The sequence below is a fragment of the Nicotiana sylvestris genome, chromosome 4, assembly GCF_000393655.2.
Source record: "Nicotiana sylvestris chromosome 4, ASM39365v2, whole genome shotgun sequence".
Taxonomy (NCBI): Eukaryota; Viridiplantae; Streptophyta; class Magnoliopsida; order Solanales; family Solanaceae; genus Nicotiana; species Nicotiana sylvestris.
This window is the reverse complement of record NC_091060.1, coordinates 119,413,657-119,420,910: the sequence shown is the minus strand read 5'-3', so window position 1 is coordinate 119,420,910 and position 7,254 is coordinate 119,413,657.

Below are 7,254 nucleotides of genomic sequence, written 5' to 3'. Positions count from 1 at the left end.
GTGTGAATTTGAGTATAGTTTTCTATATGCTATTTTGTATGCCTTGCTACCTGTTTTCTAAGGAAAGTCCGTAGTAGTGAGTGGGATTGGTAATTCCTTCCCGAGTTTGTTTTCCTTTTGTACCGCGTTCGAATTGGTAGCCTATTGGTATATTGAGGCATCATATGCGACTTTTGATTATGTTTATTGACTGAGCAGTTCGTAATGGGTGAGACGAGATCATTGAATTCGAGATCAGTGCAATCTGAGTATATGAAGTAAATTAAGGTGCTAAGACCATTATTTGGTTCAGAATGAGGTGATAGTTCTTGCCAGAAGTGTAGACCCAATGAATATTTGATTCGGCGGTGTTATGAATTTATACGGACCTCATCCGTCGTGTCGGTATTGTAAAAAAAAAAATTGAACAAGACCTATGTATGTCCTGCAGAGCATGGGATGTGTAATAATTTTTCTTCTAGATGGGATCAATAGAAGTTCTTGACTAATTGAGTACGTAAACGTTCATGGTTCGGAAGGGAGGCGAAGTCCTCATGTTACCTTAGGATGATATGGTATATACGACATGTTGTGAAGGATTGAGATTTGCGTGTGTAAGATTATAGTTCAGTTTTGAATGGAAATTCATAACATTCTTAGGCAGTACGGGCAGCTTTAGGTGATTAGAGGAATGAGCTTCAGATGATTAGGGTGAATGATCTTCAGATGATTAAGGAAATTGTATTTCTAATCATAGTGATTTGTAGAGGTTATATGTTTCAGAAAAAGGCCAATGTAGTGGCCGATGCGTTGAGCCGAAAGGCAGTCAGTATGGGGAGTTTGGCTTACATCCCAGTTGGGGAGAGGCCTCTTGCAGTTGATGTTCAGACCTTGGCCAATCAGTTGGTGCGGTTAGATATTTCTGAGCCTAGCCGGGTATTGGCTAGTGTGGTTTCTCGATCTTCCTTATATGATCGCATCAGAGAGCACCAGTATGATGATCCGCATTTTCTTGTCCTTAAGGACAGAGTTCAGCATGATAATGCCAAAGATGTGACTATAGGTGATGATGGCGTATTGAGGATGTATGGCCGTATTTGTGTGCCCGATGTTGATGGGCTTAGAGATTTGATTCTTGAGGAGGCCCACAGTTCACGGTATTCCATCCATCCGGGTGCTGCGAAGATGTATCAAGACTTGAGACAGCATTATTGGTGGAGGAGAATGAGGAAAGACATTGTGGGATATGTGGCTCGGTGTCTCAACTGTCAGCAGGTAAAATATGAGCATCAGAGACCGGGCGGTTTGCTTCAGCAGATGATTATTCCTGAGTGGAAATGGGAGAGAGTTACTATGGATTTCATGAGTGGCCTTTCTCGGACTTTGAAGAATTTTGATTCGATTTGGGTCATTATGGATAGGCTGACCAAGTCAGTGCATTTCATTCCGGTGTGTACCACATATTCTGCGGAGCGGCTGGCTAGGATCTTTATTCAGGAGATTGTGCGGTTGCATGGTGTTCCAGTTACTATTATTTCGGATAGAGGTACTCAGTTCACTTCTTAGTTTTGGAGGACTTTTCAGCACGAGTTGGGCACTCAGGTGGAGTTGAGTTCAGCATTTCATCCTCAGACGGACGGAAAGTCCGAGCGTACTATTTAGATATTGGAGGATATGTTGCGTGCCTGCGTGATTGATTTTTGGAAGTTCTTGGGTTGAATTTTTACCACTTGCAGAGTTTGCCTACAACAACAGCTATCAGTCCTGTATTCAGATGGTACCGTATGAGGCCTTATATGGGAGGCGGTGTACAACTCCAGTGGGTTGGTTTGAGCCTAGCGAGGCTAAGTTGTTGGGGACAGAATTGGTCCAGGATGCCTTAGAAAAGGTGAAGGTAATTCAAGAAAGACTTCGCACAGCTCAGTCGCGTCAGAAGAGTTATGCGGACTAGAAGGTCCAAGATGTGTCATTCATGGCGGGTGAGAAGGTTTTGCTGAAGGTTTCACCCATGAATGGTGTTATGAGATTTGGAAAGAAAGGAAAGATAAGTCCGCGATTTATTGGACCTTTTGAAATACTTAGGAAGGTTGGAGAGGTGGCCTATATGCTTGCCTTGCCACCTAGTTTGTCGGGTGTTCACCCGGTATTCCATGTTTCTATGCTCCGAAAGTATATTGGGGACCCATCTCATATATTGGATTTCAGTACAGTACCGTTAGATGAAAATTTGACTTATAATGTGGAGCCATTGGCTATTTTGAGTCGACAGGTTCAAAAATTGAGATCAAAAGATATAACATCAGTGAAAGTACAGTGGAGAGGTCGTCCCGTGGAGGAGGCTACTTGAGAGACCGAGCAGGAGATGCGGAGCAGGTACCCGCACCTATTTGAAACTCTAGGTATGTTTCTTAACTCGCTCGAGGACGAGCATTTGTTTTAGTTGGGGAGAATGTGACGACCCGAACCGTCGTTTCCTGTATTTACGTCCCGTATTCCCCGTTAAATGCTTATTCATGTTTCAATATGTGTACTTAGTGAATTTGAGTCAATTCGGATCGAGTTTGGTATGAAATGGGACAATTAGTCTCTTTAAGGAAGATTTAGTTTGAAAAAGTCAACCGGACGTTGACTTGTGAGTTAGAGGGCTCGGAATTGAATTCCGATGATTCAGTTAGTTTCGGGGGATGATTTAAGGCCTTGGAGCGCAATCAGAATTAATTTTGGAGGTCCGGTAAGAAATTAGCTTATTTTGGCGAAGTTAGTATATTGGCGATTTCCGGTTGATAGGTGAAATTTTGATCCGACGGTCGGAATGGAGTTCTGAGAATTTCTGTAGCTTCGTTATGTCATTTTGGATATGTGTGCAAAATTTCAAGTCATTCGGACATATTTTGGTCGAGTTTTGATCGAAAGCGCGTTTTGGAAGTTTTAAAGGAACTTAGACTTGAATTCGGTGTAATTCGATAATTTTGGTATTAGTCGAGGTGTTTTGATAATTGGAACAAGTTTGAATAATATTATAAGATGTATTGGTATTTTTGGTTGAGGTCCCGAGGACCTCGGGATGATTTCGGATGGCTAACGGGAACTTTTCAAGTTGGAAATTTCATAATAGACGAAAGTAGTAAATAAGTGCGCACAAGGCCTGTCTTTGAACGATAATATCTCTCGTTATATAAGGGGTTGTGTGAGATACAACCTATCAAATTAAAGCACTTTGAGTCTAGTTTCCAATTCAACAAACCGTTCATCATTTGGAAGTGTATACAGGAAGTTATGACCATTTCACTGGTCAGGTGTCAGAGCGTGCGAAGTATCGCGCGAAGTTGCGCATTTCACGCGTCTGAGGCAGAATGTTCAGCAAAACGCGCGAACAAACGCGCGAACAACGCGCGAACTATGCGACTGAAGGTTTTTAAGTACCCCAAGACCGGCCTAGAGAGTTCCCAACTCATTTTTGGGGTTAAGGCTTGCTCTCTCAAGGGGATTTCGTCCCAAACTTCATCCCTATGATCCTAAGGTAAGATTTTTGGAGTATTTTGAGTTGATTACTACTCCCAAACACTTATATTAACATGGATTGATCTTAAAAATCCTTAGATTTTCAAGAAATTCCTTCAAGAACTCAAAGGAGGGTTTTGCAAGATTTCTTCCAAAAGGTAATCCTACACCCTTAGACTCACATATATGGATATATTATGGAAATATGAGTATGAATCAAGTATTACAACTTATTGTATGGTGGTTGGAAGCCATAAATTCCCAATTTAAATACATGAACATGGTAGGGTTTTAAAGGTGTTTATTTGATGGAATTTTTGTTGGTTTGGGTGTGAATGGTTGATCACACATATGATGTTAGAAGTATAAATTGTTAAAGAATAATAGTGTGATGAATTGTTTGTTAACGGTGATAGTTGGAGGAACCAATGCTATAGTTAAGAGGTGTAAATATTTATGCCTACAAGATGTTTGATAATATGCCTAAATGGCATAATTTATGGGATCATTATAGTATCATTAAGGGGCGAAATTCAGATATGTATGGTTAAAACCCCGTCTTTTAGAAATCGAACTTCATCGAGGTTTGTGTGATTTTTGGCAGATTCGTCACACGAGGAGGCCAATTAGAGAGGCAAGGGCATAGCGAGCTAGAGGTGAGTAATTGATGCAACTGCTGTTCTGAGGGTTTGAAACCCCGGACTTTCACATCGTAACGCTATATTGAGGCGTGACATGCATCCCATGGCAGGTGCGGGGTTGTATATGATTGGGGATTGTGACTTGGTCCATCCCGAGTGATAATTATAGTATATTGGCGACTGATTCGCACATTGAATTGATACTTATAATATGTTGGCGACTGATACGCACATGTATTGATGATATTTGGGCTTAATGCCACGTTTGGGGGCTTTGTGCCGACTTGTAGAATCCTTCGGGAATTAATATTACTGCTTAGCATGATTTGCATATCATTTAATTTCAGTCCAAGGTTTTAAATGCTGTTTTGCAAACTCAGCCATAATTCTAAGTGTTGAAAACTTAAATGATATTTTTAAATGTATTCCGGGCTGGGAACTTCTGTTTTGTAAATGCCCAAGGGGCTTATTATATTATTTTCTGGACTGATTATAAAGTGACTTGAAACAGTGGTAACAATGACACTGTGTGATATACTTGAAACAGTGGTAACAATGACACTGTGTGATATACTTGAAATAGTGGTAACAATGACACTGGATGATATACTTGAACAGTGGTAACAATGGCACTGTATGATATAAATTGGTCAGGTAACAATGGCTGACCGGTCAGGTAACAATGACTGACCAAGATATTGCGCTTGGGCTGTAGGAGCCCCTCCGGAGTCTGTACACACCCCCAGTGAGCGCCGTCGACGATAAATAAATAGGGATGGCTCGGGCTGCACGCCGCAGTGGGTACGGGAATGTACCATCATATGCATTGCATTATATTCATGTATTTGTATCTGATACTCACTATTTTACTGTATAACTGATTTTACTGCTTGGGATAGCGCTATATTGTGCCGTTATGAGATTTCATGTTTTCAGTCGTTATTTATTTTTATTACTCACTGGGTCGGAGTACTCACATTACTCCCTGCACCATGTGTGCAGATACAGGCAGAGCTGAGTTCGCTCCTGAGCGCTGATTCTTTCCAGGCCAGGCGGTGACTAGGAGTAACGAGGTAGCTGTTGACGTCCGCAGCCCCGTTTTCTCCTTTATCTTTGTTATTTATGATAATTTCAGACTTTGTAAAATATTAGTAAACTCGGTAGTAGCTCATGACTTGTGACACCCCGATTTCGGGCTGAGTTGGGATGGTTTTCCTTGTTCTATCACGTTTATTTCGCATTTAAGATTATATTGCCCATGATTTAGACTTATTCCTGCTAAGTAATTATAAAGAGATGTACTGTTTTGTTGATTGGCTGGCCTTGTCCTCACGAGAGGCGCCATCACGACCGGGTTGGGATTTTGGGTCGTGACAAGTTGGTATCAGAGTCTAGGTTACTAGGTCTCGCGAGTCATGAGCTGGTTTAGTAGAGTCTCGCGGATCGGTACGGAGACGTCTGTATTTATCCTCGAGAGGCTGCAGAACCTTTAGGAAAAACTTCATATTCTTGAATTCTTATCGTGCGTCCTTGATTCAGCTTGAAAAAGTAACTTTTACAATTCCTTCCACGTATTCGTATACGCGAACGAATGCTCAGTATTAGATGTGCCTTGATGGCTTGTAATTCCCCGATCGAAGGGCGAGACTTGGTCGTTTTGAGTTTGATGTTAGGCCAGTCTGAAGGACTTGAGGCCGAATCTTTGCCAATGGCTTGAGCACCGAGGTGCTGATTTTGTGAGCAAGTGCTTTGAACTCATATGTTCATTATTGTCCTTATTAGCCAGAATGACGGTTGGATATCCACGTCATGAGTAATGTGTATGGTAGTGGAAGGTATACCAAAAAGAGTAACTAAAGGTAAAACTAATGGGTAATTGGCTTATGAGGGAAATCTATTTGTCATACTAGTTAGATAAGTCTGGAAGCTGGGATCGCTTCTGTAAATGTATTATGATGAAATAGTTGAGTCAAGGAGACCACCTTGAAGGTCGAAAACATTTAAAGAAAGAATATGTTCTTACTCAGTTGAATAGCCCAATAATGGGGGATTGAAAGGTATTTTCTATGTGTTATGATTCAAATAGGTGCAACGCATGTCCATGTATCAATTTTGATAGTATAATACATGTAGTATTGAGATTTATGTAATTGATATGCATTGTGATGCTTTGTCAAGTTGTGGATGTGTTGTTAGGATGGTTTTGGTGATTCTCTGGCAGGTGGATAGGCCCAATTACAAAGGAGACTCTGCCGAAATTTTTGAAAAATTTGGGACTTAGTAAAAATTTGGTCGCCTAGAGAGTGGGCTTAACTGTTGTGTGAGTAAATGCAAAAATTGCAGAAGAATTAAAATTCCAGATGATTTGTGTTCCCACGAGCTTATGAAGGAGTGAGTTTAATCTCACTATGGTATTACAGCAACAATAGAATACATGCGTTGTGATTTATTGAGTGCGTTTTGATCTATGGCTTTGAGCCAAGTTGGGGAGTTTGCTATTAAATAGGTCGATTACACGATTATATGCTATATTGGTTCGAGTTTGATGCATGCTGGTGAATCAGTTCTGGTTATATAAATTGGGTCGAGAATGGCACGAGTGAAGGAAAATTTTCGACAAGATGTCATGAGCTCGGATGAGTTTCGATGTTTACGGTAAGTTGGTATTGTCTTCAGCGTCACCTAAGATTGGTGTTTTGTAAAAAGGGTTTTGCATCCTGGTTAATGATTCTTGATCGCTCTTCAGCATTAGTGCGACCGATGATTTGGAGGTACACTCCAGATATTGTTGTGGTAGGTTGTGGGAGTGTGTCCCACGGGAAGATTATATAAGTGTGGCATATGATCACTTGATTGATTAAAGATGTAAACCAAGTATGAAGTTTGTGATGGTGTCGTTAAATTAAAGATTCATGCCTGGAGGGCACTTGGCATATTGGGTTGTGAACTGGGGAGGATTACTCCGATTGTGATGGTTGTTCTTGGGTTTTATGAAGAAAATGGAAGTTATTATGGACCTTTGAAAGGTTATCAGACTAGTTCAGTGTGATCAGAATCAACTTGAAGTCGGTGAGTGAATTTTATGTGAATAATGGCTCTATATCAGGCCAGATGTGTTCATTTTTGTAATGCG